A 10,589-nucleotide genomic window follows, 5' to 3' on the forward strand; every position below is an offset into this window, starting at 1 on the left:
CCATCTGGTTTGGGCTTAGTGGGACCATCATTTGTTTTTCTAACAGGACAATGACCCAAAACACACCTCCAGGCTGTGTAAGTGCTATTTGACCAAGAAGGAGAGTGATGGATTGCTGCATCAGATGACCTGGCCTCCACAATCACCCGACCTCAAACCAACTGAGATGGTTTGGGATGAGTTGGACCGCAGTGTGAAGGAAAAACAGCCAACAAGTGCTCAGCATGTGGGAACTCCTTCAAGACTGTTGGAAAAGCATTCCAGGTGAAGCTGGATGAGAGAATGCCGAGAGTGTGCAAAGCTGTCATCAAGGCAAAGGGTGGCTACTTTGAAGAATATAAAATATAATTTTGATTTGTTTAACACTTTTTTGGTTACTACATGATTCCATATGTGTTATTTCATAGTTTTGATGTCTTCACTATTATTGTACAATGTAGAAAATAGTAAAAAATAAAGAAAAACCCTTGAATGAGTAGGTGTGTCCAAACTTTTGACTGGTACTGTAGATGAAACCACTCAGAGGTAAATGGACATTCTCAGACTGGTGTTCTTCAGCAGGAGAGGAGAGATCTGAAGTCATCACTGAGATCACCATGAGCGGTGACTCCAAAAACCTCATTTAGCATTTTGTTCCATCACCAGATATTTTTCATAGGGAGTGTTTACAGCGGCTACTCAGTTTCAAATAACATGTGAACTGTTACCTATACTGCGGGTCCTGCATACTGCGGGTCCTGCATACTGCGGGTCCTGCATACTGCGGGTCCTGCATACTGCGGGTCCTGCATACTGCGGGTCCGGCATACTGCGGGTCCTGCATACTGCGGGTCCTGCATACTGCGGGTCCGGCATACTGCGGGTCCGGCATACTGCGGGTCCTGTAATCTCTCTCCTCTTCTCCCCTAACCATAGTCTTTATCTGGGCTAGAGATCTGGGCTATGTCAGAGCTACAGAAAACACAGGATACAGCTATCCCTTAAACACTGGAGAAAAAAAGAAAAAATTTTTTAAAAGGCACCACACCCTTCACCCAACTTCATCGCTTTCCTCTTCCACCCATTCCTCTCCCTAAACAATTCCTCTGGCCATAAACAAAGCCTTGTGACACTAGAAGAGAGGAGAGGCATGAGTGGAGTGTTGAGGCCTTTTCACACTACTGAGCCGAACCAAACCAAGCTGTTCTGAGTGAAAATAAAATATCTGAGCCAGCAAATGTTTGGTTCGGGTCCGCATGATAGTGTGAAGACGGTGGAGTGTCGTGGGCGGCTAGGAGTGGTGGTAGGATGACTTTATTTAACAAGTCATCCCTACCTGTTAGTGGTCCTCCCTACCTGTTAGTGGGACAGTCCTCCCTACCGGTTAGTGTGGGACAGTCCTCCCTACCTGTTAGTGTGGGACAGTTAACAGGTAGGTAGGCCAGTTGAGAACAAGTTCTCATTTACAACTGCGACCTGTCCAAGACAGAGCAAAGCAGTGCGACACAAACAACAGAGTTACACATGGAATAAACAAACGTACAGTCAATAACACAATAGAAAAGTCTATATACAGTGTGTACAAATGTAGTAAGATTAAGGAGGTAAGGCAATAAATAGGCCATAGTAGCGAAATAATAATTACAATTTAGCATTAACACTGGAGTGCTAGATGTGCAAGTAGAGAAACTGGGGTGCAAAGGAGCAAAAAAATAAATAACAATATGGGGATGAGGTAGTTGGGTGGGCTATTTACAGATGGGCAATGTACAGGTGCAACTGCTCTGACAGGTGATACAGGTGCAACTGCTCTGACAGGTGATACAGGTGCAACTGCTCTGACAGGTGATACAGGTGCAACTGCTCTGACAGGTGATACAGGTGCAACTGCTCTGACAGGTGATACAGGTGCAACTGCTCTGACAGGTGATACAGGTGCAACTGCTCTGACAGCTAATGCTTAAAGTTAGTGAGGGAGAGATATGTCTCCAGCTTCAGTGATTTTTGCAATTCGTTCCAGTCACTGGCAGCAGAGAACTGGAAGGAAAGGCAGCCAAAAGAAGAGTTGACTTTGGGGATGACCAGTGAAATATACCTGCTGGAGGGCGTGCTACGGGTGGGTGCTGCTATGGTGACCAGTGGAGCTGAGATAAGGCGGGGCTTTACCTAGCAAAGACTTATAGATGACCTGGAGCCAGTGGGTTTGGCGACGAATACGAAGCGAGGGCCAGCCAACGAGAGCATACAGGTCGCAGTGGCGGGTAGTATATGGGGCTTTGGTGAGAAAATGGATGGCACTGTGATAGCAAATTGGATGCAGTCTGAGTAGAGTGTTGGAGGCTATTTTGTAAAGGACATCGCTGAAGTCGAGGATCGGTAGGATAGTCAGTTTTACGAGGGTATGTTTGGCAGCATGAGTGAAGAAGGCTTTGTTGCGAAATAGGAAGCCGATTCTAGATTTAATTTTGGATTGGAGATGCTTAATGTGAGTCTGGAAGGAGAGTTTACAGTCTAACCAGACACCTAGGTATTTGTAGTTGTCCACATATTCTAGGTCAGAACCGTACAGGTTAGTGATGCTAGACAGGTGGGCAGGTGCGGGCAGCGATTGCAGAGCATGCATTTAGTTTGACTTGCATTTAAGAGCAGTTGGAGGAGTGTTGTATGGCATTGAAGCTCGTCTGGAGGTTTGTTAATAGTGTCCAAAGAAGGGCCAGATGTATACAGAATGGTGTCGTCTGCGTAGAGGTGGATCAGAGAATCACCAGCAGCAAGAGCAACATCATTGATGTATACAGAGAAAAGAGACGGCCCAAGAATTGAACCCTGTAGCACCCCCATAGAGACTGCCAGAGGTCCGGACAACAGGCCCTCTGATTTGACACATTGAACTCTGAGAAGTAGTTGGTGAACCAGGCGAGGCAGTCATTTGAGAAACCAAGGCTGTTCAGTCTGCCAATAAGAATGGGGTGATTGACAGAGTCGAAAGCCTTGGCCAGGTCGATGAAGACGGCTGCACAGTACTGTCTTTTATCGATGGCGGTTATGATGTCGTTTAGGACCTTGAGCGTGGCTGCGGTGCACCCATGACCAGCTCGGAGACCAGATTGCATAGCGGAGAATGTATGGTGGGATTCGAAATGGTCGGTGATCTGTTTGTTAACTTGGCTTTCGAAGACTTTAGAAAGGCAGGGTAGGATAGATATAGGTCTGTAACAGTTTGGGTCTAGAGTGTCTCCCCCTTTGAAGAGGGGGATGACCGTGGCAGCTTTCCAATCTTTAGGGATCTCAGACGATACGAAAGAGAGGTTGAACAGGCTAGTAATAGGGGTTGCAACAATTGCGGTGGACAATTTTAGAAAGAGAGGGTCCAGATTGTCTAGCCCAGCTGATTTGTAGGGGTCCAGATTTTGCAGTTCTTTCAGAACATCAGCTATCTGGATTTGGGTGGAATGTCGTGGGCTAGGAGAGGTTAGCGTGACACTAAACGGTGACAGCTGAATTATTTTCATTTCCCATAAAATCAATTTGTCAGGCCACTATACTGAAAGAGGGAGAGAGAAAAATTAAACAAAATGGCCTCCCACTATTTCACATGAGCTTTATCAAGAAATTATGTCATTCAAAACAAACATAATCACTGTTTACGTTTTTCTGGTGACACATTTCACAGAGCGTGGCTTTAAAATATAGTACAAACTCACCACGCATTATGCAATGAATCAGCTTCTCATTTTACACAGTGACAGATGGCTAGCGTCTTTGGTCATTCACACAAATCTAAACTTCCTTCCCTCTTTCATTGTTACAGACCTCATAACGTCTCACCCAAGACAACATGCAGCTACAAAACAGTCTTATTAATGAGACCTTCTGTCTGCATGACGTGGTCTTGACAGTTCGTCCTTCCCTGTTTACAGTAGTTTCATGTGGTTACTTTTAGTTTGCAAAATTGACAACTAATATTCTATTGCAAGTTGTTCTGTTTAGGACTCTGAGTCTGTACTATAAACAATCGTTTCTCAGAGCTTGTTGGTGTCTCTGTCTGACATTAGCGCGTACAACTGTAATTGCTTTACATAAAAGCATCTGCACAAATTAAATGTGAGACTCACTGGGTTCATTTGTTGTTAATTGTTAACAGCTAGGCACCATAAATTCTGACCACAAATCCAGTCCCTGACAACACTTACATTAGAGAGAGATTGGCAGAAGTCAATTTTTTTTTTTTATGGACTTCAATTCATTATGTTACCACTAAGTAATATTTTGCAAAATCAAGCATGTCTCAGTGCAGTGTGGGTGAGGCAAAAATAACAGACTGAGGAGGATGTCATTGATTCACTGGTATGTTCAAGAGGTCTGAATGTAAACAACAACAACAACATCAGTACTACAACCCTTAACAGTTAGTCTACATGAGGACATCCCCCTAGGTAAACAGGAAGTTACATGGAAAGGGACTCAACAACATTATGAAAGATACAATATGCCTGTAAATTAATCTGGAAGTCACTCATTCAAAACATGATCTTCCAGATACGTAATGTCCCCAACTTCAACTCTCCACTTGTTCTTCAAGTCAAACAATTAGCGGAAGCGAACAAGTGGTAAAATCAAAAGTTATTTGCTAAACGGAGGGAGAACCCACGCAGGCCTCTGGAATACATACAGGATGCTGGCTGGGCGGGTTCTGGGTAGGCTGTATATATAAATAACAGTGAAGCACTATTGTGAGACACATTATGTCATTGTTCTGCGCTAGGCTAGCTATGGCCGCCACGCTGCCTGGATGACAGTACAGGCAGTCCCATTTTGTGCTTCTCTCTCTCTCGGACTGAGAGTGTTTTAGTCAAGCACACACTGTCCCTCTTCTTTGGGAGAAACAACATTCAGACAGTGTGAAAGGAGCATCTTCTGTACACGCCCACACATGATCCGAACACCACTTAGAGAAGTAAAAAAAAACAGAGGAACTGCCAGAAAGTCATTACAGAGTTACATAAATCAAGAGTTAATCTGTGTCCTCCCTGTCCCTCTACGAAGGAGGAGAGACGGCAGTACGAGACATAGATCTGTACACCTGGATGACTTTATCCTTTGTTAGGACAGGCCTAAGTATCCCTTTCAGACGCAGACCCCCATACACCAATCGTACTATATAGTACATACAGTGGATACATGACAATCATTCATTTGATCTTTAGGATAATGATGTTGAGGATACATGACAATCAATCCAAAGATCTAAAAATCCCCCTGTTCTCTCCCTCTAATTATTAGAATGTGCCCCTACAGGGCAGAATGACTTTAACACCCATACTCTAATGTACCTTTGATGGTCACTTCTTATGTACCATACGGTCAAGCTGCTCCCACAACAGCTCAATAGGGTTGAGATCCGGTGACTGTGCTGGCCACTCCATTATAGACAGAATACCAGCTGACTGCTTCTTCCCTAAATAGTTCTTGCATAGTTTGGAGCTGTGCTTTGGGTCATTGTCCTGTTGTAGGAGGAAATTGGCTCCAATTAAGCGCCGTCCACAGGGTATGGCATGGCGTTGCAAAATAGAGTGATAGCCTTCCTTCTTCAAAATCCCTTTTACCCTGTACAAATCTCCCACTTTACCACCACCAAAGCACCCCCAGACCATCACATTGCCTCCACCATGCTTGACAGATGGCGTCAAGCACTCCTCCAGCATCTTTTAATTTTTTCTGCGTCTCACGAATGTTCTTCTTTGTGATCCGAACACCTCAAACTCATATTCGTCGGTCCATAACACTTTTTTTCCAATCTTCCTCTGTCCAGTGTCTGTTCTTTTGCCCATCTTAATCTTTTCTATTTATTGGCTAGTCTGACATATGACTTTTTCTTTGAAACTCTGCCCCTAGAAGGCCAGCATCCCGGCGTCACCTCTTCACTGTTGACATTGAGACTGGTGTTTTGCTGGTACTATTTAATGAAGCTGCCAGTTGAGGATTTGTGATGCGTCTGTTTCTCAAACTAGACACGAATGTACTTGTCCTCTTGCTCAGTTGTGCACCGGGGCCTCCCACTCCTCTTTCTATTCTGGTTAGAGCCAGTTTGCGCTGTTCTGTGAAGGGAGTAGTACACAGCGTTGTACAAGATCTTCAGTTTCTTGGCAATTTCTCGCATGGAATAGCCTTCATTTCTCAGAACAAGAATAGACTGACGAGTTTCAGAAGAAAGGTCTTTGTTTCTGGCCATTTTGAGCCTGTAATCGAACCTACAAATGCTGATGCTCCAGATACTCAACTAGTCTAAAGAATGACAGTTTTATTGCTTCTTTAAATCAGTACAACAGTTTTCAGCTGTGCTAACATAATTGCAAAAGGGTTTTCTAATGATCAATTATCCTTTTAAAATTATAAACTTGGATTAGCTAACACAACGTGCCATTGGAACCAAGGAGTGATGGTTGCTGATAAATGGGCCTCTGTACACCTATGTAGATATTCCATGAAAAAGATCTGCCATTGCCAGTTACAAAAGTAATTTACAACATTAAAAATGTCTACACTGTATTTCTGACCAATTTGATGTTATTTTAAATGTGGGGAGGGGGGGGGGGGTGCTTTTCTTTCAAAAACAAGGTATTTTCTAAATGACCCCAAACTTTTGAACGGTAGTGTATGCCAAACCCAAAAAATATTGATTTCAACATTTATACACAAGGACTACTTAGAATAATTTACACAATTGTCACAAAAACAGTTACTGGAAGAACAGTGCAGATGCAAAGTTTGGTAACAGAATTACAGTAAAATCTCCCTCAGTTTTTTTGTGACCACGTTTTCCAAAACCTCTTAAATAACTTCTCCGAATTAAGATTCAAAGATGTCTGCAGAAACAATGGGGTGTCAGCTATGACATGACACCTCGAGTTAAAAAATATAGAGATATTTTTGTTGTTGAACTACAGTAAGTGAAGTGGATTTTACATCCGGTAATGGAATTACGGTAACAGAATTACATCATGGGTCCTTGATCTGTATTATACAGAAATGCATAATTATGAATATGATTATCTTCAGGGTGATATATCCTGAATAAAGTACACAAAGATAGAAATATGCAATATCCTTATTTTGCATATTTGGGTATTATTCTACACACTGACTATTATTCTAATGAGCTCCGCCCCCAAACAAGAACACGTTTGACTGGTCCGGACCAGACCAAATCTGAACCAATCATAGACATCGATGTTTCACAAGTTTGGACATTAAAAGTGGAGATCAGTAAAGTAGATATGTTCAGTACAGTAAAGTACATATGTTCAGGACACTACAGTACAGTAAAGTACATATGTTCAGGACACTACACTAAAGTAGATATGTTCAGTACAATACATTATACTGTACTTTAGTGTGCTCTACTGTACTGAAACTTTACTGTACAGTACTTTTCTTTACTGTCTGTCTGTGTATCCTTCCCAAAATGAGTTGGTGAAATGATCCTCAAAATGAGGGTATAATCCCAGCAACATGGGTGTTATTATAAATCACTGTAAAAACATTATGGTCGCTTAACACAATGCAAATGACATCACTGAAACACAACACAAGTAAATAGGCTGTCTATGTTTCATTTGGATTTTAGACAGAAAAGCAAAGTGAATTTAACATGAACTCAGGTGGTTTTAAGTCAATTCTGGGGTTGTAAACATGTTGAATACTAAACGTAATTGGAGCTACAGTAGTACATTGTTGATCCGTAGTGTGAATTACATGTGAAACTCTGTTACAAATCTATGCTACTTTAATACTGCGTCACATATAAAAACCTAAAAGGAGGCTCACAGATAACGATGGCTGTGGTCTTCATCTATAGACAGATAGAGAGGCCTCTGAAGGTCAATGTTTCTGGACAGTGTAACGTTGTGCATCACACAAAACATCTAATGACCAAACACTGAGACACTTTATACAGTAGGACTGTAGAGGACCTATCATCTGGGCCTTGCTGCAAGTGGCACCGACACCGACACCGAACAACATAACGTTCAGCCGTTTCATGTAAATGAATAATCTCACTCTCCACAATCCTAAAAAAACAGAGCTAAAATCGGGAAGCATTTTAAAATGAGAAATTCCAGTGATTATTTTAAAAAACGTGTTATTATGTTTCCCTGTCCTCCGGTGCTGCACTATCTAACACATAACTTACTGAAGATGTGTTCTGCTCTTGATTCAAATCAGGTTTCAGCTGTGAAACGCTAAAACAGACAGATTTCCAAGACCCCAAAACCCACTCAATGCGAAGAGGAGGGTGCGATGTGCCCCTAGCAAATCTATAACGGGGTGGGGTGTCTGTAAAACCATAGTTTACAGCAAAACAGACAGGTGATAGTATAATGGGTGAAATGTTACAATAGGCTCACATTCCAAGCCCATGCGGTGTTATAAGATTGGCTACTCTTTAAACATGGTAATATATATATATTTAAAATGTAAAATAAATCATTACACAGAATCGAATTAATTATTATGCGGTCGGGCCAACACACAACTCTACAAGTAAAATATAATGAAATTCTCTAAATTTATTCACCCAGTTACTGTGAAAAAGACAATATTAGGCCTATAGTATTGAAGAAGTGCGCTCCATCAAATCTCCTGATGTCGCCGATACACAGCGCGAGCTACAGATGATCCACTGGAACGTTGGAATCTATTCGTCTAAATATTATAATAATCATGTTTTACCTTTTGCTGTGTTTCGATGTGCGTAGGTTGTTATCTCAATGCAACATCTAAATACTTGAATCCTTCGGGTTTTTCAGTTGTCACGGGGACCGCTCCGGACTTGAGCAGCAGAGGAAGCCCTGTCCTTGTCGGAAACTTTCTCGCAATGGTGAGTGAGTTTACGCCACAAAGTATCAAGGAGATCTAAATTAAAGGGGAGGGCGGCAGTGATGTTTAGCCGACATTTTTCCTGTTCAAACTCATTATCCGTCCACTTCAAAGTTGCACATACTGGTAATTCACAGACATAAATGTAATATTTTGACTACACTACATTGCTTTGAGGAAGACATTTAAGAAACGGAATAGGCCTACTGTTAAAGAATGGACACCTTGCAATCAGAACATTTTATTTAATTATACTTATGCACTTGTTTTAAAAACATTCCCTATTGCCTACAAAATAACAAAAAAAACAACACAGTATGTGCAATGTGTAGGCTACAGTTTACGGTGCATTTAGTTAGGTTAGGTTGGTTAGGGTAGCTTTAGTTAGGTTAGGTTATGTTAAGTTAGGGTAGCTTTAGTTAGGTTAGGTGCATGGGTGGAAAAAGGTACTATAATGTGGGCTTCAATAGGACTACTGATACAATAGACCATGTGATGTGGGCTTCAATAGGACTACTGATACAATAGACCCTGTGATGTGGGCTTCAATAGGACTACTGATACAATAGACTCTGTGATGTGGGCTTCAATAGGACTACTGATACAATAGACCATGTGATGTGGGCTTCAATAGGACTACTGATACAATAGACCCTGTGATGTGGGCTTCAATAGGACTACTGATACAATAGAGCCAAACAGCCTGATGAGAGATCAGAATTTTAAATAGCTACAAAAAAAGTGGATGTTCAGGTGTAATCAAGATTTGGTCCTGGATTTCCCCACCTTGCCTGACACACACGTATATGACACATTGTTCACATTAGTTCAAGCTCCAGGGCTAACATGAATCACACACTTTGTTATTCAAAAATCAAAGGCAGCTTAGATTATGGATAATAAATGGATGGATCTTAGGAGATCATGAGTGCACAGTGCAATAACATCACACGCTTTAATTCTCAAAGATCACTCAAAATGGAAGACATTTTTATACGAGACAAAGCAATGAACTTTGAGTTCTAAAATCAAAGAGAAGCTTTTGTGTTGTGTGAGAAATCTAGACAACAGTGGAGTTTCCTTTCCCTCAAAAACAATCTGACTGATGCGGACAGGAAATGGGACAGGAAGTAGCCTTGGGGAAACAGGAAGTGCCTGAGACAATACAGATTCTGAGGATTGGCCCCCAGCTGCATTTTTAAGTCTGAAAAAGGATACAGTCACACATAAACGTTCCTTATCGACAGAGAAAAACAAACATTGCAGTTAAAATGGGAAATTGTACTTGGAAATGAAGATTAGGAATCAAGAGCATCAGCCGCGAAGGTCTTAAAATCAGGAGACAACTTCTCTTTATTTAACATGTGTGTTGCTATGAACATGATGTCTCTCCATTTTGGAAACATGTCTGAAAATCCTAACAAAAGACAGTTAGAAATCAATTAAACCACATGCCTAATAATAAACTTTATGCAGAAAGCCAAAATCTTTGATATTCAGTCAGGACAGGCAAGACCAACGTATAACTGAGGTAATGACCTTTTAACAGCTAAACACGTTTCATGACCCCTACGGTTATAACAAGCTATAACAGATTATGACTGATTATAATGATTCTTACAGGAGTTTTGTATTCACTCAGGCATTGTTATGCTGCCATCTCTCCTCCCCTGTGACTGTCATTAGTAGCCTCAGTGGACCACACTGTACAAAAGCACACTTGTCTTGGT

The 10,589-nt window shown here is 41.6% G+C and overlaps 1 protein-coding gene across 2 annotated transcripts in view; it reads right to left on the reverse strand.

The window, feature by feature from the left end:
• The window catches only part of LOC139581753 (arf-GAP with Rho-GAP domain, ANK repeat and PH domain-containing protein 3-like), a 54,664-nt gene extending 45,793 nt beyond the window's left edge, over positions 1–8,871 (reverse strand). For both annotated transcript variants that reach the window (XM_071411853.1, XM_071411852.1), the window contains exon 1: positions 8,713–8,871. The gene's annotated coding sequence lies outside the window, so the exon portion shown is untranslated. The remainder of the gene's footprint in view (positions 1–8,712) is intronic.
• Positions 8,872–10,589: the final 1,718 nt, after the last annotated feature.

Source organism: Salvelinus alpinus, chromosome 7 (assembly GCF_045679555.1).
Source record: "Salvelinus alpinus chromosome 7, SLU_Salpinus.1, whole genome shotgun sequence".
NCBI classification, from domain to species: domain Eukaryota; kingdom Metazoa; phylum Chordata; class Actinopteri; order Salmoniformes; family Salmonidae; genus Salvelinus; species Salvelinus alpinus.